Below are 22,546 nucleotides of genomic sequence, written 5' to 3' on the forward strand. Positions count from 1 at the left end.
GAAAAAAACCTACTTGGTCAAGAAATGTGATACTCTTCTTTTTAACTGGTGGCTCAAGTACATTTTTAACTAATCTCGTCCTCAGGGAAGGGGCCTTCCTATATATAAATTTTGGATTATCTCCCAAAATCTTATTCAAATCAGGGTCCGTTTTAAGAATAGACCAATGTTTAGCAAATATTTTCTCGATTTTTTTATAATGGACATTGTAGTCTAGAATAATTGCCATTTGACTCTCAAAGTTCTCCTTTTTATTCTTATCAACAATCAATAACTCCCTCTCCATATTTTGAACTTCAATTATTCTCTTCTCTATTTCTTTCTCAGGGTAGCCTTTTTTAATAAACTTATCTCCTATGATCTTCGCTTGTTTCTTGTACTCCTCCTTATCAGAACAATTCCTTCTCAACCTCACTAGCTGGCCCTTAGGTATATTATAGAGCCATGGGCGGTAATGACAACTGTCTGATGGTATGAATCCATTACGATCCACTTCTTTAAAATAAGTATTTGTATAAATTTTCCCTTGTTGATTCATAATGTTAAGATCTAAGAAATTGACTTTTTCATTGTCATATGTCCAAGAAAATTTTATATTTTTTGTATTATTATTTAATCCATTCAAAAATTCAATCAGCAGTTGTCTACTTCCCTTCCAAATGATAATTACATCATCAATATATCGATAATATGAGATAAGTTCACATGGAGTTTGTTTATAAATGGCTTCCTCCTCCCAGTGGGCCACATACAGATTGGCAACACTGGGGGCAAACCTTGCCCCCATCGCAACACCCCTAATCTGCTGGAAAAAGGTATGATTGTGCCAAAAGTAATTATGTAAAAGACAAAACTCTAGACACTACAATAGGAATTTCCTTTGGACTCGTTGGATATCACTATATTTTTCAAGTCCCCACTTCACTGCGTCCATCGCTCCATCATGGTCAATGATGGTATACAGCGAAGTCACGTCTGCACTTGCTAAAATTATTTCTGGATGACCCTCAATTTTTTCTAATATTTGAATTAGATGTTTCGTATCCCGTAGGTACACTTTAGTTCTTTTAACTGCTGGCTGTAGATAAAAATCCACATATTGACCAAGTCTTGATAAAACAGATTGGATGCCGTTCACTATTGGTCTACCCGGAGGGTCCTTCACATTCGTGTGTATTTTCGGTACAGTGTATATCACTGGAATACGGCAAGTTTCAGGTATCAGATATTTAGTTTCCTTTTTGTTCAAGATTTTTTTATTTTCACCTTTTGTTACAAGTTTGACCAATTGTTTCTTATATAACAACGTGGGATCTTTCGAAATAACTTTATAAGTAGTATCATCTGCCAACTGTTGTGCTAATTCTTGTAAATAATATTCTTTGGATAACACCACTATGCCCCCTCCCTTATCAGCAGGCCTGATGACTATATTATCTCTCTTAGCAAGTCTATTAATCCCTGTTTGAATGCCTATATTATTAATGCATTTAGGGATTTTCAAATTGTCCAAATCTTTGGTGACCATCTGTTTAAAAACTTCAATATGGTCATTATTATGTACCTGCGGATTAAAAAGCGATTTATTTGAAAGATGGCTATGTAAAATATTACTGCTAGCACCATTCGCTATACTATTCTTTGCTCCTGGTAAGTTTAAAAAATACTTTTTAATATTTAATTTACGGATAAATTTTTGTGCATCTACATATATAGCAAATTTATTGGCAGCCTTAGGTGGTGCGAATTTAAGGCCCTTATCTAGGGCCATAATTTCTTCTTTGGATAGTTCACATCCACTTAAGTTAAAAACACCTTCCCCTATTATTCTCTTTTTCTTTTGTTGTTTCCTCCCTGCCCGGCACCCCCTCCTTTGGGTGGACTTTTCCACCTTACATTCTCCGGACTCCTGTCCCTCTCTAAAAAATCTCTCTGGGGTAATTCATCTCTCAGTGGTTCATATCTATTGTACAGTCCTATAGGGCTTCTTCCCTCACCATACGGTGGGTACCATCTCTCTTGTGGATATTGCCTCTCTTGATAATAATTGTATACAGGTCTTTGGTAATAATCTGGTCTATATGGGCCATAATTATTTCCTTTGTAATAGTTATTCGGTCTTCCCCCATTTTGATACGGTCTCCAATTATTGCCACCCCCCTTAGACTTTTTCCGATGAGAACCCCCATTATTATTGGGTCTCCATCCATTTCGGGGTGTATGATGCGGTGGGCCATTAGGGTGATAATTACCCTTCTTTTCATTATTATTTTCCTGTTTTTCCTGAGTGGTTATAAACGAAAGTTTTACTGTTTCCCCCTTCTGTTCTTTAATCGAGGTTGTGTTATTAGAGGCTATCTCTGATTCTGTAGAGGAACTTTGCCATTTGAATACCTGCTCTTTTTTGAAATCATTAAGATCTCTTTGGTACTTTTTTGTTTTCCTATATTTTGTTTCCTGATCCAATTTTTCTAAGTCTTTACTTAATCTTTTATTATATGGTTCTAAATCTGGAGAGTCTTTCAGAGGTTCAATTCTGTTTTTTATTTCTTCTATCTGTGATTCGAGTTGTCTCATTTTCTTCTGTTTTCTTTTTAATAAAAATCTCAAGAGTTCCAACCCTTTATCATGAAAGAAGTTGAACCATTCATCAGTGGCCTCAACATCAACTAATCCATCACAAATGGGTACGTCCCACCTAAATCTCCTAGGAACCAACCGGTCCTTGAGATATTTTTCAAAGGTGGTCATATCCCACCATGTGGATAGTTTCTTCTCCATTAGGTGCCCTAATTTTCTATATAAAGTATCTAAATCTCCATTAAGGGTGTTCTCTGTTTTGGTAAAAATATCCTCTATGTTAATAGTTCTACTCTCTATGAATTTGAAAATCTCCATATTGGCTGCAAAAGGTGTAATGGTGTGAAATAAGCTAAATAACAAGGAATCCTCCTGCGCTCATGGGAATAATTAATATAATTATTATAATACAGCTGCTATCACTTAACTGATACCAATAAGTGCAAATAAAAAGAAGAAATAGTGAAGCGCTTGTATCACATGAAAATGTATTGAGTTGTTGCCATGTGATTGGCTGATTAGCAATTTGTGTTACCAAGCAATTGAACAGGTTTACCTAATAAAGTGGCCATTGAGTGTATAATTAGGCTTAAATATCTAAATGAATCACCCGACAAGATCTATAGAAGATATATATCTTTGTTATCAGCCCCCACCCTGTCTGCCTTTAGGCGATCTTTGAAAACTCACTTCTTCAGGGAAGCTTACCCCACCTCCACCTAAGAACTGTACTTGAATCACCTCCACCAGGTCATCCCCAGCAGCTATCACCTTTTGTATCACCTCCTCCTTCCTTTAGATTGTAATCTCCACGAGCCGGGCCCTCCTATTTCTTCTGTACTGACCTGTATTGCGCTATATAAATCAGGTACAGTAATAATAAAAATAATAATTTCTAAAAAAAACAACCCTCAACATGATAGAATATGAGACCCTAGAATAAAAAACACTATTAAAGCAGTGTTTTTTTGTTTGTTTGTTTTTTTTAAGAAACATTTTCCTGTTTTCGCACTTAAAATGGAGCTAACCTTACTGTTCCTTCAATGGTCTCGTCTCTCAATGGCATCTCCTCCTAGGTGACTGTCACGTACCTGGTCGAGGCCAAGCTGACAAGAGGGCTTTCCCTTACACCTCCTGTCCTGTTTCACCTGGAGTTGATGACAGGTGATAACGGCATGGAGGGGCATGGGTGCCTTGCTGGAGATCCTGGCTGGAAGGGATGCCGGACAGCAGGCAGACTGGTGAACTTACAGATACAGGAGGCACTGTAGCAGGTGCAGAAGAGCAGGCAGTAGTCAATCTGGTGAGCAGGTGGATGCAGGATCTCAGGTGGGCAGAAGTCGGTAGTAGCCAGGTAGCCGAGGTACAGAGACGAGAACCAGAGCGTGGTCAGAGCCAGGCCAGGGAAAGTAAAGTTTAGCAGAGAAGGTATGGGAAAAAATCAGGCCTTCTCCTTCCCTTATAGCCATCCAATCAATCTCTTTTTTGCAAGATGCTTAAAAAAAAAAAAAATTTGGTCTCCTCCCCTTATAGCCAGCCAATCAAGCTCCTTTCTCTTTTTTGCAAGATGCTTAAAAAAAAAAGTGCAGCCTCCTCCTCCCCTTATAGCCAACCAATCATGCTTCTTTATGTTTTTTTGCAGGATGCTTAAAAAAAAAAAATCTGGCTTCCTCCTCCCCTTATAGCCAGCCAATCACACTCCTTTCTCTTCTTTGCAAGGCACTTAAAATGTATTGGCAGATTTTAGGGAAAGGTGAACTAAAGTCTAAGTTCCTTTTGCACCATGTTACACTTGTATTTCCCGGCACTGCGCTTATTAGCAAACCCAGCCCCAGCATAGCTGGTAAAAGGGAGGGAGTTCTCCCTTTCCTGTTAAAGCGGTTGTAAATTCAGTTTTTTTTTTTTAATTAAAATAACAAACAAACATGTCATTCTTTCCTTCTCTGTGTAATGGTATTGCACAGAGTGGACCCAAACTTCCTCTTCTGGTGTCCCCTACTGGCAATCTTGGTTCCTCCTCCACCAGATTTCCAGGCTCCATGCCTGATCCGGGTTATCCTGGGACGAGCATGGCAGATGCCACCGTGTAGATGGTAGGGAGATCTGTGAATGTCCATTTGCTGATCTCCCCTTCCCGTTAATGACTCAGAAGGGACATATAAGAGTTACTTCTGAGTGGTGGTGTCCCTTTTCCCAGCCAGTACGGGAACTGCACTCTATTAGTTTCATTGCAGAGCAGGTGAGACATCAAGAGTCAGTCACCAAAAATGTATCAAATGAGGGACTTTATGTCCCCTATGTGATGGGGAAAAAAAGACTTAGAAACAATTGTGTAAAAAATTAAAGTTATACCCAAGCACTTCTGCTGGATTTCTTCCACATGCCCCCAAGAATGCCTGTTAACCCCATGCACCCTCATTATTTTGTCCGGACTTTTTGTGCCCATCTGAAACTCAGGACCAGAATGATTGATGCTGCTGGGTAGAGGGGAGGTAGATCAGTGAATAGGTCATGGCCTGAGGTCAGGCTCAAAGACCAGTAGCTATAGCAGTAGAGAGGTGCCCACAGACCAGCAGGATAAGTACACTGGCAGGTCATCTTAATGGATGATGCAGGCTTACCCGAGGTGCAGGGTCTAAGTACCAACCGGTCTTCACCAGAGCTCCTGATGGTGGAGATAGTATTTAAGATAAGTCTTTCGACGTGTGTGATATCCTCAAATCAATGTGAATTTGTGCTCCTAAAATTAGTTCACCTTCATAAAGGCATTCTTTATATCCATGTGTCCCTCAAAAAGAAAATTCTACATAGTGCCTTACCCCACAAAACATTAGGGAATATAATAACCACCCGGTGCTAATAAAGTGTCACGCCACTCAGTGTCCACTTCTAAGCAGCTGTATTAAACACCCTTAAAATGTAACAATAGTGAGCGCTCTCCAATAGCAGCTGATACACTCAGGTAACCACATAAAACCTTAAATATAATATAAATAGTAATAAAGTGCAGCGTAGAAAAATAGATGAGATTATAGTCCCCAAAAAGGTTCAATATAGAGTAATATTGTGAATCGTACCAGTGAGCGTATCCTTATCTTGTGATGATCCGTGTAAATGATAAAGTTATGCTCTTACCAGAAGCGCAAAGGGAATGCGCATTGATATCTCAAATTGGTGAGGTATGCGTCTGGGACATCCGTCTCCCATAGGGCAGCTCCGCAGTGGTTGGTATCTGCTACGTTTTAAACCACCGGAGCCTTATACAGGTCCGGTGGTCACCCACATTACTGGTCAGTGTACCTGTTTTTACCTTTTCATCATTTTACTTTGAACCTTGTTTTCTGGCAATATTACGCTATGAGCATTTTCTATGGCTCCTGACACGGAGCCTTTTGAGTATGCAGAACCTGGGAAGCTCTTCAACATCCAGAGGGGGGGAATTCCTGTAACCAGGTGGCTTGACCCCGCTGACCCATATAGGAGACCTCTGGAGCAGACACCAACCACTGCGGAGCTGCCCTATGGGAGACGGATGTCCCAGGCGCATACCTCACCAATTTGAGGTATCAATGCGCATTACCTATGCGCTTCTGGTAAGCTCATAACTTTATCATTTACACGGATCATCACAAGATAAAGATACGCTCACTGGCACGATTCACAATATTGCTCTATATTGAACCTTTTTTGGGACTATAATCTCATCTATTTTTCTAGCGCTGCACTTTATTACTACTTATATTAAACACCCTTACCCTATCAAAACTTGTAAACGACTTTCAATTTCATAATAATCCACAAAAACTGGTGCTCCACGCCGTCCTTTTTTCCCATCGGTATTACCTCCGACAAAAAACATATAATAATGCAATATCCTTTGGGATACCAAAAAGTGCTCCCCTTATTTTTCACGGCATTAGTGTAATGTGAATCCACTCCCCGTCACCTTACACACCATGCACCTTACCGGACTAAACACTTCCACAAGTATAATGGCTCTCCTCATCTGATAATCCTTGCCCTGTTCAATCTCCATATGGCATCACGACATGGGTTAAAAAACAAGATCCTTATAGTGTAGTAAGTCTTAGAAAAAGGGTCTGGTTTATTAAAGTTATGCTTACAATTAAAACAGTAGTAAAACGCATTATCCTCCATTGTGGGGAACATGAATCCTCAGAAAAAACAGCAATCAGTGAATAAACCTCAATCAAGTTGGCCACTCTGCAACTTCCGGTCTATGTCTATGTCCGTCGTCAAGTCCTTGATGTGTTTCGTCACTTCCGACTTCTTCACAAAGGGTGTGTACATCAGACCGGCGGCCACTTATATACTCTCACTCCTCCCCTTAGCACAGACCGATAGCGCCATCTTGAAATAGGGTATTAGGCCACTGATAAAATAAATGAAAACCACCAACTCAAATGGGCCAGTATATAAATGCAAGTATGTATAATGCTCTATAAACATATCAGGGGGGCATAACTGGCATAACACTCTATACCAGCACATATATACTTCTTACATACAATAGCAGCAATGCATAATATTACATGCAACGCCATCTAAATTGTATATGCACTATCCATCCACTATTCAAATAAATATTGGATAAATAGATAAATAATAATAAATACATAATTAAAAAAAAATCTCCCAACTATCTCATAAATAAATATAAATAAATTAATTAATTGTTATTAATATACAATATCCAGAACACTATATGCAAATTAATCCTATAAATAATCCCCATAGCATATTATACCTCGTAAATCTATTAGTGGACAAATAAATTGGAATATTTTACCCCTATATAAAACTATACAATTTTGGTTAAAAATTAATGAGTTTAAAAATACAAATAAGGTACCTAGACACAGTTATAATAAAACCCAATTACCATGTATTAAAATACCAAAAGTTCATCTAAAATACCTAAAATCCAGAGGAAAGGCAACTACTCCTAATCCCCTAAATATCTATTCTAAAATAGACTAGAAACTAATAGAACTCGTCATCCAAACGGTATCTCTGTACTGAGCTAAAAGCCCATCTAGAATATAAATAGTAATTACCATTACACTCCACCAGTATGATAATATCCCAGAGCTGGGTATGGGAGATGGGACGTGGACAACTATAAAATTTAGACTTAAATCCCTATTTAATATAATATATAATAAAACTATTTATGTGTCTGAAATAAAACAATAAAGGTCCAGATCAACATTCAGACCTTTAGGTTTCAAAGTGTCCATTTGGAAAATCCAAAACATTTCATTTCTAGAGATTTCTGTAATTTTGTTACTTCCTCTCCAGTGTCCCTCCACTTTATCTATTCCACAAAATCGTTATTGTGTTGGATCACATTTGTGGACGTCTCTAAAATGCCTGGACAAATTATGGTCCTTCTTCCCTTCTTTATATTAGAGACATGTTCTTTGAGTCTTTTATACAGTGACCTAGTCGTTCTGCTTACATATTGAAGTTTACATGAAGTTTCCAATAAATAGGTCACATAAGGGGTAGTGCATGTTATGAACTAATAAATCTTAAATTCTTTTGTGACATAAAGCTCTCTATTTTCCTAGTTTTCATCCCTGTTGTTTTACAAATATTACACTTTTTACATGGGAAAAACCCTTTGAGATCAAACATCTTAATTGGATTTTTCCTTGGAGGGGAAATTATATTTTTAACCAGCTTGGTCTGTAGATTCGATGCCTTTCAATATATAAACCCAGGTTTATTTGGTAACTGTCACGTACCTGGTTGGGGAGCCTGACGGGGAGAGGATGGTGTCCTCTTACTACTCCAGCTCAGAGCCCCTGATAGTGGGGACAGAGGGCACCAAGCCAGGAGTGGCACGAGTGCCTGGTGGGTCTTGAGATGACTGTAGGCAGGTGATGACTCGGAAGACCTCCAGGTGCAGGCCAGGTGCGGGTGCAGGAGTGTAAGTGCAGCAGCAGGTAGGTATAGGGGCAACCAGGATACAGGCCAGGTGCAGATGCAGGAACGTAGTTTCAGCAGCAGGTAGGTATGGCGGTAACCAGGATACAGGCCAGGTACGGATACAGGTATGTAGATGCAGCAGCGTCAGACAAGCCGAGTCACGATCAATCGGGCAGATCAGGTACAAGGGAGCAGGCAAGCGGATAATCAGGGATAAGCCAGGTCGGTGCAAGCGGAGTTCTTTCTTAGTCAGGGTCAGATTAGATACAGGCAACAGAATCAGGTTATGGAGTACAGGATGTTGTAGACCAGAAGGCATAGGCTAAAGTGTGTTGGTGATTTAAATAGCCAGCCTTGCGATGACGTGCACGCCAGTACGCATGCGTGTAACCGCACGCTCCCATGAGCACTGCCACAGCTGACAGGGATCCAGCGCAGGCGCATAGATTTGCATCGGCGAGGGGACGATCCCTGACAGTGCCCCCCCCCCCAAGGGCAGCCTCCAGATGCCCAACTGGGCCATTTTCTCTGGATGCCTGTGTCTGATTGCCAAGATTAAGTCTTTACTGTGGATGTTGGATTCCAATTCCCATGAATTGTCTTCAGATCCATATTGTTTCCATTTAATTAAATATTGGAGCTGGTTCCTCCTCTTTCTACAGTCAATAATTGTCTCTACCTCATATTCCTCTTCGCCATTGACGATCAGTGGCTCAGGTGGCCCCAATTCCTGGCCAGGAAAAGGGTTAGAGACAGAGGTTTTGAGCAGTGATACGTGGAATACCGGGTGAATCCTTAGTGATTCCGATAATGTAAGCTCGTATGCTACGTCATTAATCTTTCTTTTTACTGGGAAGGGTCAAATGAACTTGGGACCTAGCTTCTTTGAGGGATAAGTGAATTTTAAATTGGCTGTTGACGACCATACTTCCTCACCAGGTTCCAGGACCAGGTCCCCCTTCCTTTTCCTGTCAAAGAATCTTTTATTGTCCCGTTGAACTTTTGTGACTTTCTCCTGTAGAACCTTGTTGTTTTGCTGAAGGAATTCAAAAGTGTTTTGGACCGCTGGAATTGATGATTCAGGCACTATATTGTATAGAAACACAGGATGAAATCCATAATTAGAGAAAAAGGGGGACTGTTTCGTGGCCGAGTGTTTTGAATTACTATATACAAACTCGGCCAAGGGTAAAAGTGATACCCAGTCATCTTGGGAAAATTACGTAAAACAGCCAATGTATTGTACCAAGGTCTGGTTGGTTCTTTCCGTTTGCCTGTTGGTCTGAGGGTGATAAGTGCTAGAGAGAGTCCCATTTTCAGCTTCTCACAGAGTGCTTTCCAGAATTTTGAAGTGAATTGTACCCCTCGATCCAAGACAATGTTCCCTGGAACACCATGGAGCCTCACCACCTCTCTTATGAAGATTTGGGCAGTCTCAGCTGCAGAAGGTACTCCCTTCATGGCAATAAAATGGGCCATTTTAGAAAAATGATCCACTACAACAAAAATGGCCGAACATCCCTCTGATGGTGGCAGTTCTACAATGAAATCCATTGAGATAATTTCCCAAGGTCGAACAGGGACTGGTAGGGGCCTCAGTAATCCCCAGGTCTTGCTTCTGTTGCCCTTGTTACATATACATGTGGGGCAGGAATTTACATAAGCCTTGCAGTCCTTCTCCCAATCAGGCCATCAGAACAGGGGCAGCACTAGGTCTAAAGTCTTGTGGACCCCAAAATGTCCTGCCAGGGGATGGTCATGATATAGCCCCAAAATTACCAATCGGATACTTTCTGGTGCAAAGATCTTGTCTCCTGACCAGAGTAAACCTTCTCTAATGTATAGAGTTACTCCTGGTGGGGAAGGAGCCCCTAAAGATGCCTGCTGAATTTGTAAAAAAATGTCTGTTTGTAAAAGACAGAAGTTGCCTGCTGAAAGCACCGTATCAGGGGTAGGAGGATCCTTAGGATCATTGAACATCCTAGACAGGGCATCGGGCTTGATATTCTTAGAGACTGGTCTGTAGGTAATGTGAAATATAAACCTGGTGAAAAAAAGTGCCCACCTAGCTTGTCGGGGTTTTAGACATCTCGCAGTATTCAGGTACTCCAGATTCTTGTGATCGGTATAGATCAAAATGGGGTGTGCTGCTCCCTCTAAAAGGTACCTCCTTTCCTCCAAGGCTGACTTGATGGAAAGTAATTTTCGATCCCCTACATCATAGTTTCTCTCCGCAAGGGATAGCTTACGGGAAAAAAAGGCAACTGGATGAAGTAAGAGTTTCAGGCCTTGCCGCTGTGATAGGACAGCCCCAACAGCATTCTCTGAGGCATCTACCTCTACCACAAAGGGTAGTGCTGGATCTGGATGGTTTAGTATGGGTGCTGAAGTAAATAGTCTGTTTAATGAGTCAAAAGCGCTTTGAGCTTCTGGTGTCCAACAGATTCAGACCCCTTGTTTGGTCAGTTTGCGAAACCTATGAAACGTTGTATTCCTTTTTTTAAGATGGTGCAGGCCATTTCAGGATGGCAGAGACTTTCTGGGAATCCATCCTAAAGCCTTCAGTGGATATAATTAATCCTAGGAATTGAATGCTCTGGCGTTCAAACTCGCATTTTTCAGGCTTTGCATATAGTCTGTGTAGTCTGAGGCGACCAAGGACCTTCTGCACATGTCCTCGGTGAAGTTCAATAGATGTGGAAAAAATCAGAATGTCATCCAGGTAGACTATCACAAAATTATCTAAGAAGTCTCTGAAAATGTCATTTACCAGGTGCTGAAAGGTTGCAGGGGCATTACATAGTTCAAAGAGCATGACTAGGTACTCAAACTGCCCAAATCTGATACAGACGACTGTCTTCCACTCATCTCCCTCCCGGATTCGTACGAGATTGTATGCCCCTCTTAAGTCCAACTTGGTAATTACAGTTGCGGACCTGAGTCTTTGGAATAGTTCTGGGACTAATGGCATGGCAGGGGATATCTGTTTTTAACCGTAATATTGTTCAACTTGCTGTAGTCTACACATGGGTGGAGGGAATGATCTTTTTTTTCTACAAAGAAGATACTTGCTCTTGCTGGGGAGGTGGAGGGGTGGATGAACTCCTTGTTTAGATTATCATCAATGTAGTCTTTCAGTGCCTCCAACCCACGCTCTGAAAGTGGGAAGATCCGACCAAAGGGAATTTCGGCCCCGGGTAGCAGTTAAATTAGGCAGTCGTAGGGTCTGTGGGGTGGAAGGGTGTCTGCACCACATTTACTAAAAACATTGAGGAAGTCATGGTAGGCTGCAGGAACGATTTGGCATACCTCATCATCAATGTCCATACACAGTAGGGGCACAGATTGAGCAGGAAGTTAAGGTAAGCAATGCTTGTGGCAGTAGGCCGATTTAAAGTCCACTTCACCAGATACCCAATTCACGCTGGGGTTGTGGGCCTGTAACCATGGGATTCCCAAGATAACTGGAAACAGTAGTGATGCAATAACATCCAGGCATAGTAGTTCCTTGTGGCCAGATGGAGGTATTACAGTGGGTAGCAGAATGGTCTCCTAGGTGACTGCCCCAGATTTAATGTTGGATCTGTCAGCCAAGTATACTGTCAGTCTCTGCGTTTTGGCTTTTAAGGGTATCTGATGTTGCAGGGCGAAAGCTGAGTCAATAAAGCAGCTGCAGGCCAATGATAGCAGACACTGGCAGGGTTCTTCCCAGAAGCTGGAATAAGACAGAAATGGCATTGTGAGCAGGGTTGATGGTTGCAGATGGTAGTTTAGCAGGCAGGGTAGTCAGAGACTTCCGCAGCTTTGCGGGACAATTTCGTACATAATGGCTGGGTTCTCAATAATAGAGGCAAAGGTTACCCTGTCGGCTGCGTTGGCGTTCTTCCGGAGTAAGTGAGGTTCGTAGCAACCCTATTTGCATTTGTTCGGATTCTTCAACACTGGGTGTGGTAGGATTAGTTGGTACCATGTTTGCTGGAGATGGTGCCCTGGATAGCATCCACATAGGGCAGACTTGGCTGGCAGACCTTTCCAGTCTTCGTTCCCTAAGCCGGTGGTCAATCTGGATAGCAAGATTAATGAGTTCTTCCAGCGTGTTTGGTTCCCCTACATGGGCTAGCTCATCTTTAAGGGGTTCAGCAAGGCCTAAACGGAACTGATAGCGTAGGGCAGCATCGTTCCAATTGGTATCGGCGCTCCAGCGCCTAAACTCCGTCACATAGTCCTCAGCTGCCCTGCTGAAGGGAATGGAGAGCTGCTTCTGCTGATGCAGATTGCTGGGGATCATCATAGAGCTGAGCCATAGCCTCAAAGAAGCGATTTAAGGAAACTAACTTGACGTCTTCCTTTTCCAGCAGATGGTGAGCCCATGCTTGTGGTTCTCCCTGGAGGAATGATATCACGAACCCCACATTGGTTGCCTCTAATGAAAAGGTGCGAGGTTGTAATGCAAAATACAGTTCACATGCGTTGCGTAATGCCCTGAATTTGTTGCGATCACCAGAAAACCTTTCGGGTGTGGGGACCCTTGGCTCTGGGGGCAGCAGCATCACTGCAGGGTTCATCATAGCTCCTGAAGCGACAGTTGGAGCAGATGTCGCTGTGGCGCTGGCAGAAAGTAGGGTCTGAAAATGATTTTCAAATCGGTTATATCCCTCTTGCAGGCCCTTGACGGCTTGTGTCAGTGCCGCAATGTGCTGACAGATTTCTTCTAGAGGAGAGGCCCCTCTCTCAGGCTCCGACATGGCCTTCTGGTACTGTCACGTACCTGGTTGGGGAGCCTGACGTGGAAAGGAGGGCATCCTCTTACTACGCCCGCTTGGAGCCCCTGATAGTGAGGACAGAGGGCACCAAGCCAGGAGTGGTTTGAGTGCCTGGTGGGTCTTGAGATGACTGTAGGCAGGTGATGACCCAGGAGCAGGCCAGGTGCGGGTGCAGGAGCATAGGTGCAGCAGCAGGTAGGTATGGCGGCAACCAGGATACAGGCCAGGTGCGGTTGCAGGAACGTAGGTGCAGCAGCAGGTAGGTATGGCAGCAACCAGGATACAGGCCAGGTGTGGATGCAGGAACTTAGGTGCAGCAGTAGGTAGGTATGGCGGCAACCAGGATACAGGCCAAGTGCGGATGCAGGAACGTAGGTGCAGCAGCAGGTAGGTATGGCGGTAACCAGGATACAGGCCAGGTAGGACCAAGCAGATCAGGTACAAGGGAGCAGGCAAGCGGATAGTCAAGGATAAGCCAGGTCAGTGCAAGCGGAGTTCTTTCTTAGTCAGGGTCAGATCAGATACAGCAACATAATCAGGTTATGGAGTACAGGACGTTGTAGACCAGAAGGCATAGGCTAAAGTGTGTTGGCGATTTAAATAACTCGCCTTGCGATGACGTGCACGCCGGTGCCCATGCGCCTAACCGCACGCTCCTGCACATTAGAACGCACACCGCCATGGCTGACAGGGATCCGGCCCCAGCGCATAGATGTGCGTCGGCGAGGGGACGATCCCTGACAGTAACAATGGGCCCAAAATGTTATCCCTTTTTAATATAGGCCAATACTTACACATCATCCTCTCCATCTCCATATTGGAAATAAAAGCAAATTCCAGCTTCTTATCTTCTTTTTTAGGTCTCATTTCTTTTAGTGTTTTTATCTTTCTGTTTCCCATGTATTCTTTACTGATTTCAAATCTCAGGTTTTCCAATCTACCTGCATCATACCCTTTTTGTACAAACCTTTGTTTAACTACTTGCCGACCGCAGATAGCTGAATGACGGCTGCACTGCGGCCGGCCAGTTCTCGGTGGGCGTCATATGATGTCCTCCCAGAACGCGCTCTCCTGCACGCCCCTGGGGGCGCACCCGGCGATCTCCGTGATCGCTACGTCCTACGGACACAGCTGATCACGTGATGTGGTAAAAGGCCAATCACAGCGGCCTTTTACCACGTGATCAGCCGTGTCCAATGACACGCTGATCACCGGGAAATGCAATTGCCGGTTCTCCGCTGCACTTTCCTCACGCTGTCAGATCGTGAGGAAAGTACTGCTGAGAACCGGCAGTTGTTAGAGCAGGGATTGGCACCGATCAGCAGGGCACTGATGATCAATGCCCTGATGATCGGTGCCCAGCAGTGCCACCCACAAGTTCTGCCCACCTGTGCCCAGCAGTGCGCCCACTAACTCCGCCCACCTGTGCCCAGCAGTGTGCCTACTAGCTCCGCCCACCGGTGCCCAGCAGTGCATCCACCTGTGACCAGCAGTGCACCCACCTGTGCCACCCAGCAGTGTCACACAAGTGTGCCCAGAAGTGCCACCTACCTGTGCCCACCCACCTGTGCCCACCAGTGCCACCCACCTGTGCCCACTAGTGCCCATCAGTGCAGCCCAGCATTGCTGCCAGTCAGTGGCACCAGTCAGTGCCGCCAGTCAGTGCCACCTATCAGTGCTGTCTATCAGTACCCATCACTAGTGTCGCCTATCAGTGCCACCTATCCGTGACACCTCATTAGTGCTGCCTATCAGTGCTGCCTATCAGTGCCCTTCAGTGCTGCCTATCAGTGCCCATCAGTGCCGCCTATCAGTGCCCATCAGTGCTGCCTCATCAACGCACATCAGTGAAGGAGAAAAATTACCTGTTTGAAAAATTTTATAATAGAAACAAAGAAACTTTTTTTTTTTAATTTTTGCAATTTTTTTGTTTATAGCTCAAAAAATAAAGTGCCCAGCGGCGATTAAATACCACCAAAAGAAAGCTCTATTTGTGAGAAAAAAATTATAAAAATTTCATATGGGTACAATCTTGCATGACCGCGCAATTGTCAATCAAAGTGCGACAGCACTGAAAGCTGAAAATTGGCCTGGTAAAGAAAGGGGTATAAGTGCCTGGTAGGCAAGTGATTAATCAGTTCAGATTGATCAATATAATCCGTAACCCTCGAACAATTTCTCCTTATGCAACTAAACTGCCCCTTCGGTATCCCTTGAATCCATTGTGGATGGTGACAACTGGAGGTAGGAGTGTATTCATTCCTATCTGTCTCCTTAAAGTATTTTTTTGTATATAATCTCTCATTATCTTTAAAAATACATAAACCTAGAAAATTTACTGATTCAACATTTATAGTCTGGGAAAAACCCAATCCGTGTGGATTATTTTCTATGTGTTTTAAAAAAAAACCTGTAGTGGCTCCATATCACCAGGATATCATCTATAAATCTCTTCCATGTTCTTAACCCTTTTCATACCTTCCCAACAATTTCTTCATGTTCCCATCTCACCATGAAAATATTTGCTAGGCTAGGTGCAAATTTTGCGCCCATTGCCACGCTTTTTCTGGACAAAAATCTCCTGCATACCAGAAATAATTGTTAAGCATGCCGAACTCTAGTAATTGAATGATGAATTTCCTCTGCCTCCTGTGGATCTCAGTGTATTCTTTACAGCCCATTTAGCTGCTCCAATACCCTCTTCATGTCTGATGCTAGTATATAATGAATTTACATCAATAGTAACTAGTATGGTATTCTGTGTGACCTCTATATTCTCAATCAATTCAGTGATATCCTGTCCATCCTTCAAATACGCAGGCATTTGTTTTACAAAAGGCTGCAAAAATAAATCTATATACTCTCCAATCCGGGAATGTATGGACCCTATCCCATTGACAATGGGTCTCCCAGGAGGTTGATTTAAACTCCTATGGATTTTTGGCAGATAATAGAACACTGGGATTTTACATTTGGAAGGAATAAGATATTTTGCTTCCTTCTCATCTAGGATTCCCACTCCCCATATCCCCATAACTAAATTCTGATGTTGTTTTTTAAATTTTCCAGTAGGGTTTCCCTTAATTTTAATATACGTGTGATTGTGGAGATAGTATTTGCTGCATGCTAGTGCAAGCTCGTGCTCCTCAGAATCACCCCACCAGGAGGTGATTAAGCCGGAGTCTGGTAGCAGATGTAGCAGGTAGGGATCAAGCAGAAAGCTAGTCAGTAAACAAGCCAATGGTCAGTAACAAGTGGTTTAGGGTTGGGATTAAGTGGAAGCGAAGTCGAGCAATAAGCCAAAGGTCGATAATGAATGGTTTCAGTTTGGGATCAAGCAGAAGTGAAGTTGGTATACAAGCCAAGGTCAGTAACGAGTGTTAGTGAAGATACAGAAGACAACAGTAGTGAAAGGAGCAACATACGGGCTGGAGAAGAGCACAACAATCTGGCTAATGGAAAGTGCAGGGATATGGCTTAAATCAGGAAGTCCGTGGGTAGAGAAAGGAGTGCAAGGTTCCCCAGAAACAAGTTGCAAGGCAAGGTTGTCCATAGGATCAGGAAACTGTCCAACATCTCGGGTAGCACAGCAAGAAGAGCCACAGTCGGACATCACAGAAGTCGCAGTCTCAGACCCAAGTCCTAACAGAATGCTTGTTGATCTCCCCTTCCTGTAAATGACACAGAAGCGACATATAAAATGTCACTTTCACCAGCCAGTATGGCTGGTGAAGAAACTAATTAAGTGCAGTCTGCACTCTATTATTTTCATTGAAGCGCAGGTGAGACATCAGGGATTTTTTAGACCCTAATGTCTCATTAAAGAGAACCTGTCACCAAAAATGCATCACATAGGGATCTTTTGTCCCTATGTGATAGAAAAATAAAACGTTTAGAAAATTTAGTAAAAAACATGTAAAAAAACTAGTTACACTCAAACACTTCTGCCAGATCGATTCCACATATCTCGGAAAATGCTGGTCTCACCTCACATGTTCTTTTCAAAAACAGTGAGAGGGAAAAGGAGATGTTTTGGAGCTCACAGAGGATGTTAGACACAGGCAGAATAATAGATTATACAGATATTAGGAAATAGATGTGTACGGATTATTTTGAAAAATAAAGATATCATTTAGTGTCACAAAAAAGAATCTTTCCTCTTCATCCTTCCCTTTATAGTTGGCCAATCATGCTCCTTTCTCTTTTTTGAAAGATGCTTAAAATAAATAAATCTGGCCTCTTCCTCCCCTTAGAGCCGGCTAATCACGATCCTTTTTTTTTTTTTTAAATAGAAAAAGAGTAAAAAAAAATGAAAACCATAGAAATGTATTAAAAAATATATGCATATATATTATTTATTTTTTGTGGAAAGTGAACATATGCATTGATAGATTTGGCGGAAAGGTGAACTATTCCTAAAAGGTGGCTATAAATCTTCTCTTTTGATATCCCCCCACCAGCAATCTTAGCACCTCCTTTCACTGGATTTCCAGGTTCTACGCCCATCGGCGAACCCAGAACCAGCATGCTGTGTGCCGCTGGATAGATGGGAGGAAGATCAGTAAATGGATCTTCCATTTCTGTTAATGACCCAGAAGTGGCATGTAAAATGTCATTTCCCAGTCCTGGTGTTCCTGGCCGGGGAAGAAACTAGTAAAGTGAGATATTCAGGGTTTTTTTTCAGCTGGAACATGGCGGAATGGCATTCTGCTACTTCCAACGCTAGCCCTGTGCTCACCACTATCTACTGCCCGGCTCCCCTGAGACAGCATAGCTGAGCTAACCCAGCGGGCGGCTCTCTACAGCTCTCCCTGCCCTTGCACACGGTGCAGAAAGAATGCACGGCACTCACATCATTCATTCCAGTGACTTAAGCACTTGCAGCTTCAGCTCTAACTAGCCTCTTTATCTCTGCACCTCTGAATGGGGAGGGTGCAGTGTCCACACACGAGGCGCTGCCACTTTCTGCCCCCCCTCCCGCTCATCAGCTAGTAAGCCATCCTGCCCTTATCAGCTCCACCCTCCAGTTTATCATCTAATAAACCTGGCAATTCTATTCTAGCTCTCCCTTCCTTTTAATGTGTGGGCAGATTAGGTGGGGGGTGCAGAAGTAAGAATTGATGAGAAAAGAGTGGAGGGCAGAGATGAGTACTGGTGAAAGTTTAACTTTAATATTTATTTTAGCATGAAAGTAAATTCTTCTGTTGCTGGTGGGTGCAGAAATGAGTTTTGGAGAGGAGTACAGGGTGTGAACTTTGGGCAAGGTACTGGGGTGAGCTGCGAGTAGGGTACAGGGGTGATCTGCTGGCAGGGTACAGGAGTGAGCTGGGGGCAGGGTACAAAGGTGAGCGGTGGACAGGGGTAAAGATGTGAGCTGCGAGCAGGGTACAGGGGTGAGTGATGGAAAGGGGTACAGAGGTGAACTGTGGGCGGGGTACAGAGGTGAGCTTTGGAGAGGAGTACAGAGGTGAGCTGCAGCCAGGGTATTGAGGTGAGCTGCGGGAAGGGTACTGGGGTGAGAGGTGGACAGAGGTACTGGGGTGAGCTGCGGGCAGGGTACAGGGGTGAGCGGTGGACAGGGGTAAAGATGTGAGATGCGAGCAGGGTACAGGAGTGAGAGGTGGACAGAGGTAAAGATGTGAGCTGCGAGCAGGGTACAGGGGCGAGCGATGGAAAGGGGTACAGAGGTGAACTGTGGGTAGGGTACAGGGGTGAGCTGTGGCAGGGGTACAGAGGTAAGCTTTGGAGAGGAATACAGAGGTGAGCTGCAGCCAGGGTACTGGGGTGAGAGGTGGACAGGGGTACTGAAGTGAGCTGAGGGCAGGTTACAGAGGTAAACTATGGGCAGGGTACTAGGGTGAGAGGTGGACAGGGGTAGAGGGGTGAGGAGTGGACAGGGGTAGAGGGGTGAGCTGCAGGCAGAGTACAGGGGTGAGCCGTAGATAGGGGTACAGAGTTGAGCCGTGGGTAGGGTACAGAGTTCAACTGTGGACAGAGTATGGGGTGAGCTTTGGCAAGGGTACAGAGGTGAGCTTTGGAGAGGGAGTACAGAACTGAACTGTGGTCATGATACAGGGGTGAGCTGTGGGCAGGGATACACAGGTAAGCTTTGGAGAAGGGTACAGAAGTGAGCTGTGGGCTGGGGTACAGGGGTGAGCTTTGGACAGAGATATAGAGGTGAGCTTTGGAGAGGGATACAGGGGTGAGCTGTGGACAGGTGTGAGCTTTGAACAGTGGTACAGAGGAGAGCTTTGGACATGGGGGAGAGGTGAGCAGTGGGTAGGAGCAGGGGCAGACTGAGAACTCATGGGGCCCCCCGGGCAATAGGGGATCATGGGGTCCCTGTGTCCTTGCCCAAACTCAAAAAAAGCCTATGAAAAAGGTACCAGAGGCATCTCAAGGGGTTTCCAAATGGTCAGTCCACCCCTGAATAGGAGGTGCATAGGTGAGTGATGGGTTTTGCTTTTTTAGGGAATAAAAGTTGTAAAGTTTTCACTGGGGAAGATTTTTACTTGGTAGGCAGGGACAGCATACATACAGTATAGCAGAGATTGAAAAAGCCACTCGCCAAATGCGAGGAGAAATTCCTCTGTGGCGAGCGGCTGTGAGTGGTCAGCACAGATGAAGCTTGGAGTGACTGCACCTGCGCTCCAAGCCTCATTGTGAAGCTGATTTCCGGTTTCCAACTTCCGGTTTCCGGCTTCTACGGCACCACCGCCGAGGGGACAAGTGCAGGAGAGGTCCGCTCTCCTCCGCTGAGAGGAGACACCCTCTCCACCGCCGCGGGGGACTCGGGGGGACAGTAAGTACTGTATACAACATGTCCTATCACTAGAATGGAGTACAGGGGAGCTGGGATATACATTACTGTATACATGTCATATCACTATAATGGAGTACAGGGGAGGGGGATATACATTACTGTATACATGTCATATCACTATAATGGAGTACAGGGGAGGGGGGATATACATTACTGTATACATGTCATATCACTATAATGGAGTACATGGGAGGGGGGATATACATTACTGTATACATGTCATATCGCAATAATGGAGTACAGGGGAGGGGGATATACATTACTGTATACATGTCATATCACTATAACGGAGTACAGGGGAGGGGGGATATACATTACTGTATACATGTCATATCACTATAATGGAGTACAGGGGAGGGGGGATATACATTACTGTATACATGTCATATCACTATAATGGAGTACAGGGGAGGGGGATATACATTACTGTATACATGTCATATCACTATAACGGAGTACAGGGGAGGGGGGATATACATTACTGTATACATGTCATATCACTATAATGGAGTACATGGGAGGGGGGATATACATTACTGTATACATGTCATATCGCAATAATGGAGTACAGGGGAGGGGGGATATACATTACTGTATACATGTCATATCACTATAATGGAGTACATGGGAGGGGGGATATACATTACTGTATACATGTCATATCGCAATAATGGAGTACAGGGGAGGGGGGATATACATTACTGTATACATGTCATATCACTATAATGGAGTACAGGGGAGGGGGGATATACATTACTGTATACACGTCATATCACTATAATGGAGTACAGGGGAGGGGGGATATACATTACTGTATACATGTCATATCACTATAATGGAGTACAGGGGAGGGGGATATACATTACTGTATACACGTCATATCACTATAATGGAGTACAGGGGAGGGGGATATACATTACTGTATACACGTCATATCACTACAATGGAGTACAGGGGAGGGGGATATACATTACTGTGTACACGTCATATCACTATAATGGAGTACAGGGGAGGGGGATATACATTACTGTATACACGTCATATCACTATAATGGAGTACAGGGGAGCTGGGATATACATTACTGTATACACGTCATATCACTATAATGGAGTACAGGGGAGCTGGGATATACATTACTGTATACAGTTTTATATTTCAGACTATTTATTCTAAAGAAAAATGTAATTTCTTAAGCTTTAAGGGGGTGTGGTTGGGGGTGGGCCAGGGGTGGGGTTGGAGGTGGGCCTGGGCAAGGTTGGGTGGGGCAACTGGTGACGAGTACGTTTTGTGACCGGCTAGTAGGTCTGGACTCAAAATTTAAACCCCTGCAGTATAGCATACAGAGATCATTGGTGTAACAATGTCTCTTTAACTCCCACTGTAAAATTAGGCCACACCCACTCGATGATTTGAGTTCCTGCACCTGTTCTCTGAGAAAAAAAAGCCCTGGAGATATAAGATTTTCATTTGCACAGGGCTCAACAAATCCCAGGCCCAGGATTAGAAATTGCTTCCTGGCACCTGGGTTCACACACTGCTTTGCATTGACTTCAATGGGAAATCCCGCCCTGTAGACTTCAGAGGGAAATCACGCCCTGTAGACTTCAATGGGAAATTGCACCTCATAGACTTCAGTGATAAATCGCGACCCGTGCACTTCAATGGGAGATCACACCTCATGCAGTTTAATGGGAAATCGTGCCCCGTGCAGTTCAATGGGAAATCATGTCCCGTGCACTTTAATGGGAAATCGTGCCCTGTGCACTTTAATGGGAAATCGTGTCCCGTGCACTTTAATGGGAAATCGTGCCTCGTGCACTTTAATGGGAAATCGTGCCTCGTGCACTTTAATGGGAAATCGTGCCCTGTGCACTTTAATGGGAAATCGTGCCCTGTGCACTTTAATGGGAAATCGTGTCCTGTGCACTTTAATGGGAAATCGTGTCCCGTGCACTTTAATGGGAAATCGTGCCTCGTGCACTTTAATGGGAAATCGTGCCCTGTGCACTTTAATGGGAAATCGTGCCCTGTGCACTTTAATGGGAAATCGTGTCCCGTGCACTTTAATGGGAAATCGTGCCTCGTGCACTTTAATGGGAAATCGTGCCTCGTGCACTTTAATGGGAAATCGTGCCCTGTGCACTTTAATGGGAAATCATGCCCCGTGCACTTTAACCTCCCTGGCGGTATTCCCGAGTGTAGCTCGGGGTAACATTTCAGTACCAGAAACGTTAACCCCGAGCTTCACTCGGGCTTACCATGCGGCGCTGCTCCGGCATGTGTTCCTCACTTACCTTACCCTGCGCTCCCACGATGTGTCCCCTGCAGCGTCCCCGGCCATCTTCTCCGGCCGATGCCGGCATCCGCCTTCTGTGTCCTGTCCCTGTGACGTCGGGACGTACGGGCGCCGCTGGCGGCGGGAAA

The sequence above is a fragment of the Staurois parvus genome, unplaced genomic scaffold (assembly GCF_062004578.1).
Source record: "Staurois parvus isolate SC_StPar_1 unplaced genomic scaffold, SC_StPar_1.0 ptg000711l, whole genome shotgun sequence".
Taxonomy (NCBI): Eukaryota; Metazoa; Chordata; class Amphibia; order Anura; family Ranidae; genus Staurois; species Staurois parvus.